We start from the raw sequence: 23,450 nt of genomic DNA, 5'->3' as shown, positions 1-23,450 counted from the left end.
AAAAAAAAGAAACTCTGTTTGCTGTTCTAATATCTGGTGGATTTTAAAAAAGGAAACTACACTGTAAAAGACAACGGCACGCAGTGTTCCTAATTGGTCTCCCTCCCAAGTACTGACTGCGCTTGACGCTGCTTAATTTCGGTGATCGGACGAGAACCGGTGTTTTCAGCGTGATATGGCCGTCGCCGAGATCTTTAGTTAGTTATTCGAATTTAAAACTAATTTGTCAAATTACCCTTCTGCATTTTTTCAAACAATAAAAAAAGAAACTCTGTTTGCTTTTCTCATATCTGGTGGATTTTAAAAAAGGAAACTACACTGTAAAAGACAACGGCACGCAGTGTTCCTAATTGGTCTCCCTCCCAAGTACTGACTGCGCTTGACGCTGCTTAATTTCGGTGATCGGACGAGAACCGGTGTTTTCAGCGTGATATGGCCGTCGCCGAGATCTTTAGTTAGCTATTCGAATTTAAAACTAATTTGACAAATTACCCTTCTGCATGTTTGAAAGATAAGAAACTCTGTTTGCTTTTCTCATATCTGGTGGATTTTAAAAAAGGAAACTACACTGTAAAAGACAACGGCACGCAGTGTTCCTAATTGGTCTCCCTCCCAAGTACTGACTGCGCTTGACGCTGCTTAACTTCGGTGATCGGACGAGAACCGGTGTTTTCAGCGTGATATGGCCGTTGCCGAGAACTGTGGTTAGTTATTCGAATTTAAAACTAATTAGACAAATTACCCTTCTGCATGTTTGAAAAAAAAGAACCTCTGTTTGCTGTTCTAATATCTGGTGGATTTTAAAAAAGGAAACTACACTGTAAAAGACAACGGCACGCAGTGTTCCTAAGTGGTCTCCCTCCCAAGTACTGACTGCGCTCGACGCTGCTTAACTTCGGTGATCGTACGAGAACCGGTGTTTTCAGCGTGATATGGCCGTCGCCGAGATCTTTAGTTAGTTATTCGAATTTAAAACTAATTTGACAAATTACCCTTCTGCATTTTTTCAAACAATAAAAAAAGAAACTGTTTGCTTTTCTCATATCTGGTGGATTTTAAAAAAGGAAACGACACTGTAAAAGACAACGGCACGCAGTGTTCCTAAGTGGTCTCCCTCCCAAGAACTGACTGCGCTCGACGCTGCTTAACTTCGGTGATCGGACGAGAACCGGTGTTTTCAGCGTGATATTGCCGTTGCGGAGAACTTTAGTTAGTTATTCGAATGTAAAACTAATTTGACAAATAACCCTTCTGCATGTTTGAAAAAAAAGAAACTCTGTTTGCTTTTCTCATATCTGGTGGATTTTAAAAAAGGAAAATACACTGTAAAAGACAACGGCACGCAGTGTTCCTAATTGTTCTCCCTCCCAAGTACTGACTGCGCTTGACGCTGCTTAATTTCGGTGATCGGACGAGAACCGGTGTTTTCAGCGTGATATTGTCGTCGCCGAGATCTTTAGTTAGTTATTCGAATTTAAAACTAATTTGACATATTACCCTTCTGCATGTTTGAACAAGTTGGGAAACCAAAATAAACCTCTCCGAGCCGAGACGAATTTACTTTCCAAACACAGATCCGCCAGCCAATGAGACAAACCGGAAATACATTGTTCTAATCGGCGAGATAATGCCATGATCATTTGTAAAGTCTAAAGCGTTTAATAATTTCCTGCGTATCCTCAATAATTCTAATGAGGACCTAATATCTATCACTTAAATGTGTATTTAACTTTCGACTCACTCTGAACCGTTAGGACCTCCTTTAAGAGGACATGATACAAGGTCAATTCTTATCTCATAGATCTAGTCGTTTCAACACGTATGGAGAGATAAAGTATTAACATCCTTATTATTTAATGAAGCCAAAAGTTACGTTTACACTATATATAAATGTAGTAAAGATGAATTAAAAAGTAAACACCAAATTTTAAATGTTAATATCAAAAGATGTTCTTGGAATATTGAGATGAAACAGAGCTTTATACCTACACAACTACTAAATGAATCGTAATACCGAAAAATATTTAAGTATTTCCATTTAATATTCTGCAAAAAGAAAATGTTATCGTTTTGTAAGAGATCTTATCATCCTACTCGCTTTATATTAACTTTGATGTGCGTGTAGTGTTTCGATTCGGATGCAATCTTCATTACTCGTTCTATATAAACTCTCACTTGTGTCATTACATAGAAATAAGTTTATCTTAAATAATTAATTAAATATTAATGATATTAATTATTTTAATCGCCAGTAAATAACTTTAAAAATAGTTAAATCGTTTTAAATAAAGTTGTTCATAATATCTTTCGAAACTTTGCTAATATTGACGTTTAAAGTGAAGGGTACCCTTCTTGCCCGCTTTCTTCAAATTTTGGGGTATATATACGATCCGTTTCCATTATAATAATAGATAAAAACGCATTCGCGTGAACCTTTGGTGGAAGCCCTGCCATTGGGAGGCTAGACGTTTCTCGTAACCCTAGCCGATCGCCGCGTATATCTTGATACCAAACGATGACGGTGGAAAAGAAGCCAGAATGTACTGACCGGCGTCCATGTGGAATGGACAAAAGGCCTGAAGATGGTGGTGCATAGAAGCTGGTGTCAATGTGGAATTGACGAAGAACAGAAGATGGTGGTGCATAGAAGCTGGTGTCAATGTGAAATTGACGAAGAACAGAAGATGGTAGTGCATAGAAGCTGGTGTCAATGTGGAATTGACGAAGAACAGAAGATGGTGGTGCATAAAAGCTGGAGTCAAGGTAAAATTGACGAAGAACAGAAGTTGGTGGTGCTTGGAAGCAAGCACGTACAGACTAGTGTCCATGTGGAGTGGACGAAAACCAAAGCTGGTGGTGTTGGAACTCAAGTAGAATAGCCAGAGGAGACAAACCCAAATTTCCGTGAACTGTCAATGCAGTCCGGAAATTGGGAACACGTTTGCTCCGATACGCAAACTGCGAACGCGGTCACGTGGGGTCTGACAGACAGACACACACACACACACACACACACACACACACATACGGGCACACGATTGACACTTGGGGACCGGTAAGGAGTGATTGACATCTGAGGACCCAATTAACTATAGTTCATTAAAAAGAGGATTTCATAATTAGTTGAGCGCCGTAAAGCATATAATTAAACACTCGCTGTGGAAAAAGAACCCAAGACATTTATATGTAGGGACCTGAAAACACACGATATTTTCACCGCATAAATGGGGACCTTAATTCCAGATTACTTTCAAATTTCAGATATAGATGTCGCTAGGTGAAAGTCCCCACTTGTCAATGAAGTCACTGCGTGGATCTTGAAAGTGTATAATCAAAAAATGTCCCCAGATATAAGGTTCGAAGACTGTTTAGGTCCCCACTTGTAAACCTGAAATCAGCTCAAAACTTAAGTGTTAAGCCTTTAAAAGGTCCGATTACCTAAATTTCATTATAATAATCAATATTTAAAATATAAAATTAAAATATACATGAAATTAGAAAATGTGTGTTTAAAAGAAACCACTTGTCTGTTGAAATGACGGTGAAGGTCCCCACTTGTAAATTTATCGAGTGTGAAAAATGAAATTGAAATACTTGATTGAACCATATAGGCTTTGACACTAATTTAAAACCTAATAATTTATACACAAATGTCCCCAGATATAAGGTTGGAAGACTGTTTAGGTCCCCACTTGTAAACCTGAAATTAGCTCAAAACTTAAGTGTTAGGCAAGAAATAGGACTGATTACTTAAATTTCATTCTGATAATCAATATTTAAACTATAAAATTAAAATATACATGAAATTAGAAAATGTGTGTTTAAAAGACCCCACTTGTCTGTTGAAATGACTGTGAAGGTCCCCACTTGTAAATTTATCGAGTGTGAAAAATGAAATTGAAATACCTGATGGAAATATATAGGCTTTGACACTAATTTAAAACCTAATAATTTATACACAAATGTCCCCAGATATAAGGTTGGAAGACGGTTTAGGTCCCCACTTGTAAACCTGAAATCAGCTCAAATCTTAAGTGTTAAGCCTTTAAAAGGTCCGATTACCTAAATTTCATTCTGATAATCAATATTTAAACTATAAAATTAAAATATACATGAAATTAGAAAATGTGTGTTTAAAAGACCCCACTTGTCTGTTGAAATGACGGTGAAGGTCCCCACTTGTAAATTTATCGAGTGTGAAAAATGAAATTGAAATTCTTGATTGAACTATATAGGCTTTGACACTAATTTAAAACCTAATAATTTATACACAAATGTCCCCAGATATAAGGTTGGAAGACTGTTTAGGTCCCCACTTGTAAACCTGAAATTAGCTCAAAACTTAAGTGTTAAGCTAGAAATAGGACTGATTACTTAAATTTCATTCTGATAATCAATATTTAAACTATAAAATTAAAATATACATGAAATTAGAAAATGTGTGTTTAAAAGACCCCACTTGTCTGTTGAAATGACTGTGAAGGTCCCCACTTGTAAATTTATCGAGTGTGAAAAATGAAATTGAAATACCTGATGGAAATATATAGGCTTTGACACTAATTTAAAACCTAATAATTTATACACAAATGTCCCCAGATATAAGGTTGGAAGACGGTTTAGGTCCCCCTTGTAAACCTGAAATTAGCTCAAAACTTAAGTGTTAAGCTAGAAATAGGACTGATTACTTAAATTTCATTCTGATAATCAATATTTAAACTATAAAATTAAAATATACATGAAATTAGAAAATGTGTGTTTAAAAGACCCCACTTGTCTGTTGAAATGACTGTGAAGGTCCCCACTTGTAAATTTATCGAGTGTGAAAAATGAAATTGAAATACCTGATGGAAATATATAGGCTTTGACACTAATTTAAAACCTAATAATTTATACACAAATGTCCCCAGATATAAGGTTGGAAGACGGTTTAGGTCCCCACTTGTAAACCTGAAATCAGCTCAAAACTTAAGTGTTAAGCCTTTAAAAGGTCCGATTACCTAAATTTCATTATAATAATCAATATTTAAAATATAAAATTAAAATATACATGAAATTAGAAAATGTGTGTTTAAAAGACCCCACTTGTCTGTTGAAATGACGGTGAAGGTCCATACTTGTAGATTTATCGAGTGTGAAAAATGAAATTGAAATACTTGATTGAACCATATAGGCTTTGACAATAATTTAAAACCTAATAATTTATACACAAATGTCCCCAGATATAAGGTTGGAAGACTGTTTAGGTCCCCACTTGTAAACCTGAAATCAGCTCAAAACTTAAGTGTTAAGCCTTTAAAAGGTCCGATTACCTAAATTTCATTATAATAATCAATATTAAAACTATAAAATTAAAATATACCTGAAATTAGAAAATGTGTGTTTAAAAGACCCCACTTGTCTGTTGAAATGACGGTGAAGGTCCCCACTTGTAAATTTATCGAGTGTGAAAAATGAAATTGAAATACTTGATTGAACCATATAGGCTTTGACACTAATTTAAAACTTAATAATTTATACACAAATGTCCCCAGATATAAGGTTGGAAGACTGTTTAGGTACCCACTTGTAAACCTGAAATCAGCTCAAAACTTAAGTGTTAAGCCTTTAAAAGGTCCGATTACCTAAATTTCATTATAATAATCAATATTAAAACTATAAAATTAAAATATACCTGAAATTAGAAAATGTGTGTTTAAAAGACCCCACTTGTCTGTTGAAATGACGGTGAAGGTCCCCACTTGTAAATTTATCGAGTGTGAAAAATGAAATTGAAATACTTGATTGAACCATATAGGCTTTGACACTAATTTAAAACTTAATAATTTATACACAAATGTCCCCAGATATAAGGTTGGAAGACTGTTTAGGTCCCCACTTGTAAACCTGAAATCAGCTCAAAACTTAAGTGTTAAGCCTTTAAAAGGTCCGATTACCTAAATTTCATTATAATAATCAATATTAAAACTATAAAATTAAAATATACCTGAAATTAGAAAATGTGTGTTTAAAAGACCCCACTTGTCTGTTGAAATGACGGTGAAGGTCCCCACTTGTAAATTTATCGAGTGTGAAAAATGAAATTGAAATACTTGATTGAACCATATAGGCTTTGACAATAATTTAAAACCTAATAATTTATACACAAATGTCCCCAGATATAAGGTTGGAAGACTGTTTAGGTCCCCACTTGTAAACCTGAAATCAGCTCAAAACTTAAGTGTTAAGCCTTTAAAAGGTCCGATTACCTAAATTTCATTATAATAATCAATATTAAAACTATAAAATTAAAATATACCTGAAATTAGAAAATGTGTGTTTAAAAGACCCCACTTGTCTGTTGAAATGACGGTGAAGGTCCCCACTTGTAAATTTATCGAGTGTGAAAAATGAAATTGAAATACTTGATTGAACCATATAGGCTTTGACACTAATTTAAAACTTAATAATTTATACACAAATGTCCCCAGATATAAGGTTGGAAGACTGTTTAGGTCCCCACTTGTAAACCTGAAATCAGCTCAAAACTTAAGTGTTAAGCCTTTAAAAGGTCCGATTACCTAAATTTCATTATAATAATCAATATTTAAAATATAAAATTAAAATATACATGAAATTAGAAAATGTGTGTTTAAAAGACCCCACTTGTCTGTTGAAATGACTGTGAAGGTCCCCACTTGTAAATTTATCGAGTGTGAAAAATGAAATTGAAATACCTGATGGAAATATATAGGCTTTGACACTAATTTAAAACCTAATAATTTATACACAAATGTCCCCAGATATAAGGTTGGAAGACGGTTTAGGTCCCCCTTGTAAACCTGAAATTAGCTCAAAACTTAAGTGTTAAGCTAGAAATAGGACTGATTACTTAAATTTCATTCTGATAATCAATATTTAAAATATAAAATTAAAATATACATGAAATTAGAAAATGTGTGTTTAAAAGACCCCACTTGTCTGTTGAAATGACGGTGAAGGTCCATACTTGTAGATTTATCGAGTGTGAAAAATGAAATTGAAATACTTGATTGAACCATATAGGCTTTGACAATAATTTAAAACCTAATAATTTATACACAAATGTCCCCAGATATAAGGTTGGAAGACTGTTTAGGTCCCCACTTGTAAACCTGAAATCAGCTCAAAACTTAAGTGTTAAGCCTTTAAAAGGTCCGATTACCTAAATTTCATTATAATAATCAATATTTAAAATATAAAATTAAAATATACATGAAATTAGAAAATGTGTGTTTAAAAGACCCCACTTGTCTGTTGAAATGACGGTGAAGGTCCCCACTTGTAAATTTATCGAGTGTGAAAAATGAAATTGAAATACTTGATTGAACCATATAGGCTTTGACACTAATTTAAAACCTAATAATTTATACACAAATGTCCCCAGATATAAGGTTGGAAGACTGTTTAGGTCCCCACTTGTAAACCTGAAATCAGCTCAAAACTTAAGTGTTAAGCCTTTAAAAGGTCCGATTACCTAAATTTCATTCTGATAATCAATATTTAAACTATAAAATTAAAATATACATGAAATTAGAAAATGTGTGTTTAAAAGACCCCACTTGTCTGTTGAAATGACGGTGAAGGTCCCCACTTGTAAATTTATCGAGTGTGAAAAATGAAATTGAAATTCTTGATTGAACCATATAGGCTTTGACACTAATTTAAAACCTAATAATTTTTACACAAATGTCCCCAGATATAAGGTTGGAAGACTGTTTAGGTCCCCACTTGTAAACCTGAAATTAGCTCAAAACTTAAGTGTTAAGCTAGAAATAGGACTGATTACTTAAATTTCATTCTGATAATCAATATTTAAACTATAAAATTAAAATATACATGAAATTAGAAAATGTGTGTTTAAAAGACCCCACTTGTCTGTTGAAATGACTGTGAAGGTCCCCACTTGTAAATTTATCGAGTGTGAAAAATGAAATTGAAATACCTGATGGAAATATATAGGCTTTGACACTAATTTAAAACCTAATAATTTATACACAAATGTCCCCAGATATAAGGTTGGAAGACGGTTTAGGTCCCCCTTGTAAACCTGAAATTAGCTCAAAACTTAAGTGTTAAGCTAGAAATAGGACTGATTACTTAAATTTCATTCTGATAATCAATATTTAAACTATAAAATTAAAATATACATGAAATTAGAAAATGTGTGTTTAAAAGACCCCACTTGTCTGTTGAAATGACGGTGAAGGTCCCCACTTGTAAATTTATCGAGTGTGAAAAATGAAATTGAAATACTTGATTGAACCATATAGGCTTTGACACTAATTTAAAACCTAATAATTTATACACAAATGTCCCCAGATATAAGGTTGGAAGACTGTTTAGGTCCCCACTTGTAAACCTGAAATCAGCTCAAAACTTAAGTGTTAAGCCTTTAAAAGGTCCGATTACCTAAATTTCATTCTGATAATCAATATTTAAACTATAAAATTAAAATATACATGAAATTAGAAAATGTGTGTTTAAAAGACCCCACTTGTCTGTTGAAATGACGGTGAAGGTCCCCACTTGTAAATTTATCGAGTGTGAAAAATGAAATTGAAATACTTGATTGAACCATATAGGCTTTGACACTAATTTAAAACCTAATAATTTATACACAAATGTCCCCAGATATAAGGTTGGAAGACTGTTTAGGTCCCCACTTGTAAACCTGAAATCAGCTCAAAACTTAAGTGTTAAGCCTTTAAAAGGTCCGATTACCTAAATTTCATTCTGATAATCAATATTTAAACTATAAAATTAAAATATGCATGAAATTAGAAAATGTGTGTTTAAAAGACCCCACTTGTCTGTTGAAATGACGGTGAAGGTCCCCACTTGTAAATTTATCGAGTGTGAAAAATGAAATTGAAATTCTTGATTGAACCATATAGGCTTTGACACTAATTTAAAACCTAATAATTTTTACACAAATGTCCCCAGATATAAGGTTGGAAGACTGTTTAGGTCCCCACTTGTAAACCTGAAATTAGCTCAAAACTTAAGTGTTAAGCTAGAAATAGGACTGATTACTTAAATTTCATTCTGATAATCAATATTTAAACTATAAAATTAAAATATACATGAAATTAGAAAATGTGTGTTTAAAAGACCCCACTTGTCTGTTGAAATGACTGTGAAGGTCCCCACTTGTAAATTTATCGAGTGTGAAAAATGAAATTGAAATACTTGATTGAACCATATAGGCTTTGACACTAATTTAAAACTTAATAATTTATACACAAATGTCCCCAGATATAAGGTTGGAAGACTGTTTAGGTCCCCACTTGTAAACCTGAAATCAGCTCAAAACTTAAGTGTTAAGCCTTTAAAAGGTCCGATTACCTAAATTTCATTATAATAATCAATATTTAAAATATACATGAAATTAGAAAATGTGTGTTTAAAAGACCCCACTTGTCTGTTGAAATGACGGTGAAGGTCCATACTTGTAGATTTATCGAGTGTGAAAAATGAAATTGAAATACTTGATTGAACCATATAGGCTTTGACAATAATTTAAAACCTAATAATTTATACACAAATGTCCCCAGATATAAGGTTGGAAGACTGTTTAGGTCCCCACTTGTAAACCTGAAATCAGCTCAAAACTTAAGTGTTAAGCCTTTAAAATATCCGATTACCTAAATTTCATTCTGATAATCAATATTTAAACTATAAAATTAAAATATACATGAAATTAGAAAATGTGTGTTTAAAAGACCCCACTTGTCTGTTGAAATGACGGTGAAGGTCCATACTTGTAGATTTATCGAGTGTGAAAAATGAAATTGAAATACTTGATTGAACCATATAGGCTTTGACAATAATTTAAAACCTAATAATTTATACACAAATGTCCCCAGATATAAGGTTGGAAGACTGTTTAGGTCCCCACTTGTAAACCTGAAATCAGCTCAAAACTTAAGTGTTAAGCCTTTAAAATATCCGATTACCTAAATTTCATTCTGATAATCAATATTTAAACTATAAAATTAAAATATACATGAAATTAGAAAATGTGTGTTTAAAAGACCCCACTTGTCTGTTGAAATGACGGTGAAGGTCCCCACTTGTAAATTTATCGAGTGTGAAAAATGAAATTGAAATTCTTGATTGAACCATATAGGCTTTGACACTAATTTAAAACCTAATAATTTTTACACAAATGTCCCCAGATATAAGGTTGGAAGACTGTTTAGGTCCCCACTTGTAAACCTGAAATTAGCTCAAAACTTAAGTGTTAAGCTAGAAATAGGACTGATTACTTAAATTTCATTCTGATAATCAATATTTAAACTATAAAATTAAAATATACATGAAATTAGAAAATGTGTGTTTAAAAGACCCCACTTGTCTGTTGAAATGACTGTGAAGGTCCCCACTTGTAAATTTATCGAGTGTGAAAAATGAAATTGAAATACTTGATTGAACCATATAGGCTTTGACACTAATTTAAAACTTAATAATTTATACACAAATGTCCCCAGATATAAGGTTGGAAGACTGTTTAGGTCCCCACTTGTAAACCTGAAATCAGCTCAAAACTTAAGTGTTAAGCCTTTAAAAGGTCCGATTACCTAAATTTCATTATAATAATCAATATTTAAAATATACATGAAATTAGAAAATGTGTGTTTAAAAGACCCCACTTGTCTGTTGAAATGACGGTGAAGGTCCATACTTGTAGATTTATCGAGTGTGAAAAATGAAATTGAAATACTTGATTGAACCATATAGGCTTTGACAATAATTTAAAACCTAATAATTTATACACAAATGTCCCCAGATATAAGGTTGGAAGACTGTTTAGGTCCCCACTTGTAAACCTGAAATCAGCTCAAAACTTAAGTGTTAAGCCTTTAAAAGGTCCGATTACCTAAATTTCATTCTGATAATCAATATTTAAACTATAAAATTAAAATATACATGAAATTAGAAAATGTGTGTTTAAAAGACCCCACTTGTCTGTTGAAATGACGGTGAAGGTCCCCACTTGTAAATTTATCGAGTGTGAAAAATGAAATTGAAATTCTTGATTGAACCATATAGGCTTTGACACTAATTTAAAACCTAATAATTTTTACACAAATGTCCCCAGATATAAGGTTGGAAGACTGTTTAGGTCCCCACTTGTAAACCTGAAATTAGCTCAAAACTTAAGTGTTAAGCTAGAAATAGGACTGATTACTTAAATTTCATTCTGATAATCAATATTTAAACTATAAAATTAAAATATACATGAAATTAGAAAATGTGTGTTTAAAAGACCCCACTTGTCTGTTGAAATGACTGTGAAGGTCCCCACTTGTAAATTTATCGAGTGTGAAAAATGAAATTGAAATACCTGATGGAAATATATAGGCTTTGACACTAATTTAAAACCTAATAATTTATACACAAATGTCCCCAGATATAAGGTTGGAAGACTGTTTAGGTCCCCACTTGTAAACCTGAAATCAGCTCAAAACTTAAGTGTTAAGCCTTTAAAAGGTCCGATTACCTAAATTTCATTCTGATAATCAATATTTAAACTATAAAATTAAAATATACATGAAATTAGAAAATGTGTGTTTAAAAGACCCCACTTGTCTGTTGAAATGACGGTGAAGGTCCCCACTTGTAAATTTATCGAGTGTGAAAAATGAAATTGAAATTCTTGATTGAACCATATAGGCTTTGACACTAATTTAAAACCTAATAATTTATACACAAATGTCCCCAGATATAAGGTTGGAAGACTGTTTAGGTCCCCACTTGTAAACCTGCAATCAGCTCAAAACTTAAGTGTTAAGCCTTTAAAAGGTCCGATTACCTAAATTTCATTATAATAATCAATATTTAAAATATAAAATTAAAATATACATGAAATTAGAAAATGTGTGTTTAAAAGACCCCACTTGTCTGTTGAAATGACGGTGAAGGTCCCCACTTGTAAATTTATCGAGTGTGAAAAATGAAATTGAAATACTTGATTGAACCATATAGGCTTTGACACTAATTTAAAACCTAATAATTTATACACAAATGTCCCCAGATATAAGGTTGGAAGACTGTTTAGGTCCCCACTTGTAAACCTGAAATCAGCTCAAAACTTAAGTGTTAAGCCTTTAAAAGGTCCGATTACCTAAATTTCATTATAATAATCAATATTAAAACTATAAAATTAAAATATACCTGAAATTAGAAAATGTGTGTTTAAAAGACCCCACTTGTCTGTTGAAATGACGGTGAAGGTCCATACTTGTAGATTTATCGAGTGTGAAAAATGAAATTGAAATTCTTGATTGAACCATATAGGCTTTGACAATAATTTAAAACCTAATAATTTATACACAAATGTCCCCAGATATAAGGTTGGAAGACTGTTTAGGTCCCCACTTGTAAACCTGAAATCAGCTCAAAACTTAAGTGTTAAGCCTTTAAAAGGTCCGATTACCTAAATTTCATTCTGATAATCAATATTTAAACTATAAAATTAAAATATACATGAAATTAGAAAATGTGTGTTTAAAAGACCCCACTTGTCTGTTGAAATGACGGTGAAGGTCCCCACTTGTAAATTTATCGAGTGTGAAAAATGAAATTGAAATTCTTGATTGAACCATATAGGCTTTGACACTAATTTAAAACCTAATAATTTTTACACAAATGTCCCCAGATATAAGGTTGGAAGACTGTTAAGGTCCCCACTTGTTAACCTGAAATTAGCTCAAAACTTAAGTGTTAAGCTAGAAATAGGACTGATTACTTAAATTTCATTCTGATAATCAATATTTAAACTATAAAATTAAAATATACATGAAATTAGAGAATGTGTGTTTAAAAGACCCCACTTGTCTGTTGAAATGACGGTGAAGGTCCCCACTTGTAAATTTATCGAGTGTGAAAAATGAAATTGAAATACCTGATGGAAATATATAGGCTTTGACACTAATTTAAAACCTAATAATTTATACACAAATGTCCCCAGATATAAGGTTGGAAGACTGTTTAGGTCCCCACTTGTAAACCTGAAATCAGCTCAAAACTTAAGTGTTAAGCCTTTAAAAGGTCCGATTACCTAAATTTCATTATAATAATCAATATTAAAACTATAAAATTAAAATATACCTGAAATTAGAAAATGTGTGTTTAAAAGACCCCACTTGTCTGTTGAAATGACGGTGAAGGTCCCCACTTGTAAATTTATCGAGTGTGAAAAATGAAATTGAAATACTTGATGAACCATATAGGCTTTGACAATAATTTAAAACCTAATAATTTATACACAAATGTCCCCAGATATAAGGTTGGAAGACTGTTTAGGTCCCCAATTGTAAACCTGAAATCAGCTCAAAACTTAAGTGTTAAGCCTTTAAAAGGTCAGATTACCTAAATTTCATTCTGATAATCAATATTTAAACTATAAAATTAAAATATACATGAAATTAGAAAATGTGTGTTTAAAAGACCCCACTTGTCTGTTGAAATGACGGTGAAGGTCCCCACTTGTAAATTTATCGAGTGTGAAAAATGAAATTGAAATACTTGATTGAACCATATAGGCTTTGACAATAATTTAAAACCTAATAATTTATACACAAATGTCCCCAGATATAAGGTTGGAAGACTGTTTAGGTCCCCAATTGTAAACCTGAAATCAGCTCAAAACTTAAGTGTTAAGCCTTTAAAAGGTCCGATTACCTAAATTTCATTCTGATAATCAATATTTAAACTATAAAATTAAAATATACATGAAATTAGAAAATGTGTGTTTAAAAGACCCCACTTGTCTGTTGAAATGACGGTGAAGGTCCCCACTTGTAAATTTATCGAGTGTGAAAAATGAAATTGAAATACTTGATTGAACCATATAGGCTTTGACAATAATTTAAAACCTAATAATTTATACACAAATGTCCCCAGATATAAGGTTGGAAGACTGTTTAGGTCCCCAATTGTAAACCTGAAATCAGCTCAAAACTTAAGTGTTAAGCCTTTAAAAGGTCCGATTACCTAAATTTCATTCTGATAATCAATATTTAAACTATAAAATTAAAATATACATGAAATTAGAAAATGTGTGTTTAAAAGACCCCACTTGTCTGTTGAAATGACGGTGAAGGTCCCCACTTGTAAATTTATCGAGTGTGAAAAATGAAATTGAAATTCTTGATTGAACCATATAGGCTTTGACACTAATTTAAAACCTAATAATTTTTACACAAATGTCCCCAGATATAAGGTTGGAAGACTGTTTAGGTCCCCACTTGTAAACCTGAAATTAGCTCAAAACTTAAGTGTTAAGCTAGAAATAGGACTGATTACTTAAATTTCATTCTGATAATCAATATTTAAACTATAAAATTAAAATATACATGAAATTAGAAAATGTGTGTTTAAAAGACCCCACTTGTCTGTTGAAATGACTGTGAAGGTCCCCACTTGTAATTATATCGAGTGTGAAAAATGAAATTGAAATACCTGATGGAAATATATAGGCTTTGACACTAATTTAAAACCTAATAATTTATACACAAATGTCCCCAGATATAAGGTTGGAAGACTGTTTAGGTCCCCACTTGTAAACCTGAAATCAGCTCAAAACTTAAGTGTTAAGCCTTTAAAAGGTCCGATTACCTAAATTTCATTATAATAATCAATATTTAAAATATAAAATTAAAATAATGATTACAATTTTCCTTAATTTAGTAGGAATAAGATTTATTACGCTTGTCAGTTATCGATGTAAAAAATAATCTACGAGAAGGCTTCGAAAATATCGTTGAAATCTTTCAGATTCCTGAAGATAATCAGTTTATGAAATATGGAAAGCTCTTGGAAAAAAACAATCTTGGCAAAACATGCAAATCCAAGACTGCCTGCAGATATTAGCATTGAATCTTAAGCTTGACATATGCAACCGTTAAAGTTATTCTTTAACGCCACCAAGAATTATTCATATGTTTTATTTATTTGTTGTTTGCTACATAAAGTCAGAGTTTACCGCCTTGTACTACAAATGGTTATAATTTTCACAGTAATTGTATATAAGAGTAATAAATGCATATATATATATATATATAAAAAAATACAGTTGGTTATAGTTATCACAGTTAAATATATATAAAATTAATAATTCATCGGTGGTAATAAAGTGCAATCTGATGTTAAGGTATTGGTTTTCTTTAGGTAGAAATAAAATTGTTTGATTCATTTAAACAGACAAATATAACTACTTGAATATAAGCATTATTTGGTATGTTGAACATAAAAGAATACTTATTTGAACCTTTAAAACATTTTGGTAAGTAAAATAAGGGTCTAGTTCGTCAAATTTGAGGAAATTTAAATTAAATATGAAGAATATTTGAAGTGGAAATGCTATAGTTTTCAATCTTCATTTAAAGCAACGGAGAGAGCAAAGTCTTAAGTATATGCTATAATTAAAGGATAAAGATTATGAATGTAATTATTATGTTCTTTAAACTGTTAAAAATAAGGTAAATCAGCTTCAGTTACAGGTGATCCATCCTCAGTTCAAATAGTTTCCAGTAAAATGTTTTAATAATGGCGTTGTTTTAGGTTGCGGTGTTGCTTTTAAGAAAGTCAATTTTCCATTTAGGGGAGAAACAATTAGTGGACCCTCATTAACACTATCCTGAAGCACCGAAATATCAGGGCAATTAAGAGAAAAAAGTATGTCCGAGTTAAGGTCAGTTTTTGCCCCAAGTCAAAAAAAATGATGAAACGTTAGTTAATTTAATATCTAAAATATTTTGCTGAATTCCAAACCGAGAATTCTTGAGATACCGCTCAAACTCTGAGTATAGTTGCTAAACATAGATTTTACTCGGGGGAAAGAGATACAAGAAATCCGAGCTGTGCTTATTAATTAGTTAGCTCATTAAAATTAAAACTAATTGGCATTTTCACTACTTGAAAATGAAAATAGATAATTTGGAAATAATTATAATAAATTAGTATGCATCGGAAAGAAATTTATCTATTGAAAAATTAATTGGGTTTTGTTTTGGCTAATTAGCCGATTGGATTTTCAATTAATCTCTTTCGACGATTTTAAGTAAAAAAATCGAGTTTTATCTACACGAGAGAGAATGCATCCCACTACCAGTAGTGAGGGGGAACTAAATTGTTATCCCGTCCAATGTTTCCTTTCTTTCTCTCACAGTGAAGTCTATGACTCTTTCGTGAATCGTAACTCCCATATTTCGATGTTTCCATGATTTTCCCTTCTTGAATTAATAGTAGTGGACCGGCTAGTGCCCATAGATTTACAAATCCGGAGTCCGATTTAGGAGCAGTGGCAAGAAAAATTCTGAAATGAAACAAAATTTAGCATGACGGAAGTTTCGAAGCTTGGCTCACTTCTCGAGAATAATACATTTTAGGCTTCCATACCCGTTTATCGAAAACATTAAATGCATTACCAAAGGCGGAATAGGAAGTCTATGGGCACTTTTAAGGCGTTATTTGTTACTTGCAGTTTTTTTGACCTTAATTATACAGGTAAATAATTAGAAATTTGAAATTGTAATTTATTACTTGAAAAATAGATGACTAATTTATCATTGAATTTAACTATTTTATGCCTAATTGCTAATTAATTAGTTCAAAACCATTTTTCTAATTGCTATTTATAATTATTTAGTTGCCAGTTAATTAGCACAGCTCAGCAAGAAATTAACATATTAAAGGTATTCATGTTTTTTTGAGATTTTGAAAGATACAAACAATTTTCACTAGCGCGATTACCCTAAAAATCTTCCTACTATTGAAGCTTTTCATTATTACAGGCTAATAAGAGAAACCTTAATTAATTCTGTGATGCTAGAACATATCAATTTAAGACTAGAGATTTTAAAGAAGCTAAATGCGAATAATATTGCAAAAAATTTCGAGAAGAATTGGTTTGGCATTGTATTTTATTAACGTTGTTTTACTTATTTATAACAAATTTCTTTATAACGGTGTTTTCATTCCCAAATTTAACGACATTTCAAAATAAAAAATGGCTTGAAAAGAAAATTATTTGTAACCACTAAATATTTTGCTTTAAAATTGCCTTAGTTCCTTCAATTTACCTCCCTTGTAATTTGAACAATTACTTAAAAAGAAGCCTATTAAATATTTAACCCACAGTTTCTAAATACGATTGAAACAAAGTGTTTCTACCCTTTTTGTCTATTCATACATCTAGATTTTCCAGAGTGAAAATATAGTAGAAAATAAAGGTAGGATCCTCAATTATTCATAATAGATAAATCGCGCCGGCATTTATTACAATACTTTTAAATCCTACGACTCATACCGTTCGAAGCTCTCTGTTTGAACTTTCCATCTGTAGGCACTGATTGCGATTGAGTCTCAAGTAATTAATTATGGCTTTAAAAACTATTTAAACGCTTCAATTTTCCTAATTTATTATGAATACGAATTATTACTAATTAATATTTTCAATCCACCATAAGGTCATAAGATATGTTCCATAAGTTTGTCACTGGTTACTGAGAGCTTGTGTTGAAGTGACGTTGACAAAGGCTTAACACAGACTAAATAGAAAGATGGACTGGAAAACCGAGTGTACTCAATTCTAGGGTCCATCTCGATAGCTCTCAGTAAGTCTCTAGCATAAGTTTCATACTTACGGAAAATAACTTATTAACTTATGATCCACCTTATTCCCTATCGCCAGAAAATAGGCTTATCTTGTGATTCGTGGAGGAGAGGCACGGGAAGAAATTCGTCTGTCGGCTGCTACTGTAACATACCACAGACGAATTTCTCAATTTTCTTCCAGTTAATCCCCTCCAAGAATCCCGAGATAGCCCCAACTTAAGACGATTGGGATTAAGGTGGATTAGCTGTCATAACCGAGAAAAAATAACTTCCCCACTGTTTTCATCTAAAAGTAATTAATCTAACCTTGATATCTCACAAATGTCTGCGGTAATTCAAATTACGCTTGGAACCAGTTTCCATTTAAACGAAACTTTAATTAGGATTATTTTAAATTTGTGTAATTAGTCCAAAATTAACATGTTGTGAAGGAATTGCAAAATAAATGCGAACAAACCAGAAGCCTTCCAGAAGCTATATCAAACCCATAATAGGGACTTGGCAGTACTACATCATGCAACGTTAGTCTACCTTCAGTAGTGCTAAAAAACCTACCAGGAGGAGGGGCTTATATAGCTTTCATTCTGTTAAAAAACATACCATAATGGCGCTGGGGGCGGAGTTAAGCCCGAATTGCCAAGTTCCTATTCTTCCAATTAGTTGCAACAATTAATTCTCCTTTTCAACAGAGATTAACGCCGATAACGATGAAGACACTTGTACGCGACTCTTAAGTCACATAACACAAGCCTGCAGTGTACCACATGACCACGTCCACGTTTTTAGTTATTCGTAAACCTTCGGTATAGTAACCCATAATGTACCCAAAGAGAAACGAAGAGTGAAATTTTCTTGTCCACTTTTAAAAATATATTTAGCCCAAGTCCCAAAGGCCCCACGTCAAGTGATGCTATCTGTCTCTGTTATCCGATCTATTTTATCCCTTTCATGCATTATCATTATATATAAATCCGCCTACAATTCGTCACGTAGATTTTCTTGTCAGAAGTAAATGAACTTAAAGCTACAACTCTATGTTAAATTTTATTTTCAACAAGCCGTTAATATAATTTTAAACATATTTAGCCTTATCAAACACAATTAGAAACTCTCCCAGATAATAATAAATACATTTCAACCATAAGATTTCTGGAAATCAGAGGCAAAATTCAAAAATAAACTTTTCGCGCCACGGTAATCTACTTCTGTCTCCTTTTTACCAGTCTTTGAACAACACTCCTACCCCGAACCCGATTTCCATCTGTTTCTTTCATGTACATGTAAAGAACCAACAGTAGTTGGCAGAACAAAACAGAAGGTGTATAATTCTCCCCTACATTCTCTGCACTGTCATAATGGATGGCAACCAGACGAGATTCTCCTCTCCTCTCGTTTTGTTGTGAAATCATAAACGCGTGAGGAAATTTTTTTCTCGCTATAGGATAGGCGACTCCGAGGGGTCGGTCATTCACGAAATCCAACTTAAGAAATAAGAAATCAATAACAAAATCAGAAATCCGGAATGAAATCAAACTTATTTCGCTGATTTCGAAATTTTACAAAAATCCGAAATCAGTAACGAAATCAGAAAATCAGTAAAGAAAAAACAAAATAAAAAAATCATTAAAAAATCACAAAATCAGTAAAGACATCGCGAAATTCATTAAAACAATCACAAAATCCAAGAAAAAATCTCAGAATCCAACGAAATCAACAGAAAAATCTGAAAATACGAGGAAATCACAGGAAATACCTCAAAATCCGTGGAAATATAATCCGACGAAATCCGTGGGAATTTATCGAATCTTGAAATGAATCAAAATCCGACGAAATCAAACGATACACGAAGAAATCAAATTGGATTTCGAAATCCCCTACATTTTATCCAAAATATCCAACCCCTCGCTCTACTCCTTACCTCCGACGGCAGCTGACGCGATATATACACTGTTCCAGCTTCGGTGGTCAGTTCGAGCAATGCTAGGTCTCTATGGGAGGTAGGTTTTTGCGTACTGCCATCAGAAGAAAGCAATACTGATATTTAGGATTTTAAAACGCGATATTCTGTATAATGAAACAAAATATTTGTTCGTCGTTACATAGAGACCTAGTTTTGCTTGTGCTGAAAGCCACTGCTGATAACCAATACTGGAACAAAGTATATAAATCTATAAATCCACAGGAAAAAAACAACAAAATAAATCCTCCTCTCACAAAGACTTTAATAACTCACTCTAATACAAGAAACTTTTTCTGTTATAGTTAAAATATTGATTATCAGAATGAAATTTAAGTAATCAGTCCTATTTCTAGCTTAACAATTAAGTTTTGAGCTAATTTCAGGTTTACAAGTGGGGACCTAAACCGTCTTCCTACCTTATATCTGGGGACATTTGTGTATAAACTATTAGATTTTGAATTAGTTTCAAAGCCTATATGATTCCATCAAGTATTTCATTTTTCACACTCGATAAATTTACAAGTGGGGACCTTCACTGTCATTTCAACTGACAAGTGGGGTCTTTTAAACACACATTTTCAAATTTCATGTATATTATTACTTTATAGTTAAAATATTGATTATCAGAATGAAATTTAAGTAATCAGTCCTATTTCTAGCTTAACACTCAAGTTTTGAGCTAATTTCAGGATTACAAGTGGGGACCTAAACCGTCTTCCTACCTTATATCTGGGGACATTTGTGTATAAATTATTAGGTTTTAAATTAGTGTCAAAGCCTATATGGTTCAATCAAGTATTTCAATTTCATTTTTCACACTCGATAAATTTACAAGTGGGGACCTTCACCGTCATTTCAACAGACAAGTGGGGTCTTTTAAACACACATTTTCTAATTTCATGTATATTTTAATTTTATAGTTTAAATATTGATTATCAGAATGAAATTTAAGTAATCAGTCCTATTTCTAGCTTAACACTTAAGTTTTGAGCTAATTTCAGGTTTACAAGTAGGGACCTAAACAGTCTTCCAACCTTATATCTGGGGACATTTGTGTATAAATTATTAGATTTTGTACTAGTGTCGAAGCCTATATGGTTCCATCAGGTATTTCAATTTCATTTCTCACACTCGATAAATTTACAAGTGGGGACCTTCACCGTCATTTCAACAGACAAGTGGGGTCTTTTAAACACACATTTTCTAATTTCATGTATATTTTAATTTTATAGTTTAAATATTGATTATTATAATGAAATTTAGGTAATCGGACCTTTGAAAGGCTTAACACTTAAGTTTTGAGCTGATTTCAGGTTTACAAGTGGGGACCTAAACAGTCTTCCAACCTTATATCTGGGGATATTTGTGTATAAATTATTAGGTTTTAAATTGGTGTCAAAGCCTATATGGTTCAATCAAGTATATCAATTTCATTTTTCACACTTGATAAATTTACAAGTGGGGACCTTCACAGTCATTTCAACAGACAAGTGGGGTCTTTTAAACACACATTTTCTAATTTCATGTATATTTTAATTTTATTGTTTAAATATTGATTATCAGAATGAAATTTAAGTAATCAGTCCTATTTCTAGCTTAACACTTAAGTTTTGAGTTAATTTCAGGTTTACAAGTAGGGACCTAAACAGTCTTCCAACCTTATATCTGGGGACATTTGTGTATAAATTATTAGATTTTGTACTAGTGTCGAAGCCGATATGGTTCCATCAGGTATTTCAATTTCATTTCTCACACTCGATAAATTTACAAGTGGGGACCTTCACCGTCATTTCAACAGACAAGTGGGGTCTTTTAAACACAAATTTTCTAATTTCATGTATATTTTAATTTTATAGTTTAAATATTGATTATTATAATGATATTTAGGTAATCGGACCTTTGAAAGGCTTAACACTTAAGTTTTGAGCTGATTTCAGGTTTACAAGTGGGGACCTAAACAGTCTTCCAACCTTATATCTGGGGACATTTGTGTATAAATTATTAGGTTTTAAATTAGTGTCAAAGCCTATATATTTCCATCAGGTATTTCAATTTCATTTTTCACACTCGATAAATTTACAAGTGGGGACCTTCACCGTCATTTCAACAGACAAGTGGGGTCTTTTAAACACACATTTTCTAATTTCATGTATATTTTAATTTTATAGTTTAAATATTGATTATCAGAATGAAATTTAAGTAATCAGTCCTATTTCTAGCTTAACACTTAAGTTTTGAGCTAATTTCAGGTTTACAAGTGGGGACCTAAACAGTCTTCCAACCTTATATCTGGGGACATTTGTGTATAAATTATTAGGTTTTAAATTAGTGTCTAAGCCTATATGGTTCAATCAAGTATTTCAATTTCATTTTTCACACTCGATAAATTTACAAGTGGGGACCTTCACCGTCATTTCAACAGACAAGTGGGGTCTTTTAAACACACATTTTCTAATTTCATGTATATTTTAATTTTATAGTTTAAATATTGATTATTATAATGAAATTTAGGTAATCGGACCTTTGAAAGGCTTAACACTTAAGTTTTGAGCTGATTTCAGGTTTACAAGTGGGGACCTAAACAGTCTTCCAACCTTATATCTGGGGACATTTGTGTATAAATTATTAGGTTTTAAATTAGTGTCTAAGCCTATATGGTTCAATCAAGTATTTCAATTTCATTTTTCACACTCGATAAATTTACAAGTGGGGACCTTCACCGTCATTTCAACAGACAAGTGGGGTCTTTTAAACACACATTTTCAAATTTCATGTATATTATAATTTTATAGTTAAAATATTGATTATCAGAATGAAATTTATGTAATCAGTCCTATTTCTAGCTTAACTTTTAAGTTTTGAGCCAATTTCAGGTTTACAAGTGGGGACCTAAACCGTCTTCCTACCATATATCTGGGGACATTTATGTATAAATTTTTAGATTTTGAATTAGTGTCAAAGCCTATATGGTTACATCAAGTATTTCAAGATAATTTTTCACACTCGATAAATTTACAAGTGGGGACCTTGGCTGTCATTTCAACAGACAAGTGGGGTCTTTTATACACACATTTTCTAAATACATGTATATTATACTTTTGTAATTAAAATGTAGATTATTATGATGAAATTTTAGAAATAGGATCTTTACGGTTCCTTCAAATATTTGAAGATATTTTTTTAAACTAGAAAATTTTACAAGTGGGGACCTTCGCTGTCATTTCAACGGACAAGTGGGGTCGTTAATATACATGTTTTCAAGATTCATTTTAATTCACTTTTTTTTAATTAAAATATTGATAATTATGATGAAATTTACATTATATGTAACGTTAGTCCCATTTTAAAATGTGGGGAACTTGGCCATCTTTTTAATGTACATCTGGGGACATACAGTTTTTTAAATCGAGTTAATGTTTTAAACGAAGTTAATTTAATGACGCCTAAAGAATTAGGAAAAGTAGTTTTCGTACGTCAAGTGTAATTAAATTATGAAAAAATCACCGTTCGGTCTGTGAGATACAAGATTTTATATTGTTATCGCTGAATAATGTATATTTTGTATTTCTAAAGTAGCGACATCTATCTGTGCTTATTGTAATGAAAACCCATTTTTGAGCCCCCACATGTACGCCGAAGAGACCATATGGTCCTCATTTCGTACAACTGGGTACCCGGGTGTGTGAAAACCTCTGGCGACATCTCTCGGATATGTGTTAATTTCCATGGTCCCCACTTGTAATGTGAAAAGACCAAGTACCTTACAAGTGGGGACTTTTTTAAAAAAATTAATTTGGGCTCTAATTAGTCTAATTATATCATTTATCTAATTACTTACATGTGAGGACTT

General features: G+C 32.2%; 2 non-coding genes and 4 pseudogenes across 2 annotated transcripts; all 6 read right to left on the bottom strand.

Annotated features, from left to right (window-relative positions):
* Nucleotides 1-68: 68 nt before the first annotated feature.
* LOC149636436 (5S ribosomal RNA) lies at nucleotides 69-187 on the bottom strand (annotated as a pseudogene).
* Nucleotides 188-325: 138 nt separating this feature from the next.
* On the bottom strand, nucleotides 326-444 carry LOC149636435 (5S ribosomal RNA; annotated as a pseudogene).
* Nucleotides 445-575: 131 nt separating this feature from the next.
* Nucleotides 576-694, bottom strand: LOC149636434 (5S ribosomal RNA). The gene has a single exon (XR_016372937.1). It is a non-coding gene; the product is annotated as a 5S ribosomal RNA (ribosomal RNA).
* Nucleotides 695-825: 131 nt separating this feature from the next.
* LOC149636433 (5S ribosomal RNA) lies at nucleotides 826-944 on the bottom strand. Its single transcript, XR_016372538.1, has one exon. It is a non-coding gene; the product is annotated as a 5S ribosomal RNA (ribosomal RNA).
* Nucleotides 945-1,080: 136 nt separating this feature from the next.
* On the bottom strand, nucleotides 1,081-1,199 carry LOC149636432 (5S ribosomal RNA; annotated as a pseudogene).
* A 131-nt stretch (nucleotides 1,200-1,330) lies between these two features.
* LOC149636431 (5S ribosomal RNA) lies at nucleotides 1,331-1,449 on the bottom strand (annotated as a pseudogene).
* Between the last annotated feature and the right edge of the window lie 22,001 nt (nucleotides 1,450-23,450).

The sequence above is a fragment of the Phalangium opilio genome, unplaced genomic scaffold (assembly GCF_054372755.1).
Source record: "Phalangium opilio isolate 3A_F unplaced genomic scaffold, DU_Popi_V2 ptg000095l_1, whole genome shotgun sequence".
Classification (NCBI taxonomy): domain Eukaryota; kingdom Metazoa; phylum Arthropoda; class Arachnida; order Opiliones; family Phalangiidae; genus Phalangium; species Phalangium opilio.
The sequence above is the reverse complement of the archived record's forward strand: the minus strand, read 5'-3'. Positions and strand labels throughout refer to the sequence as shown.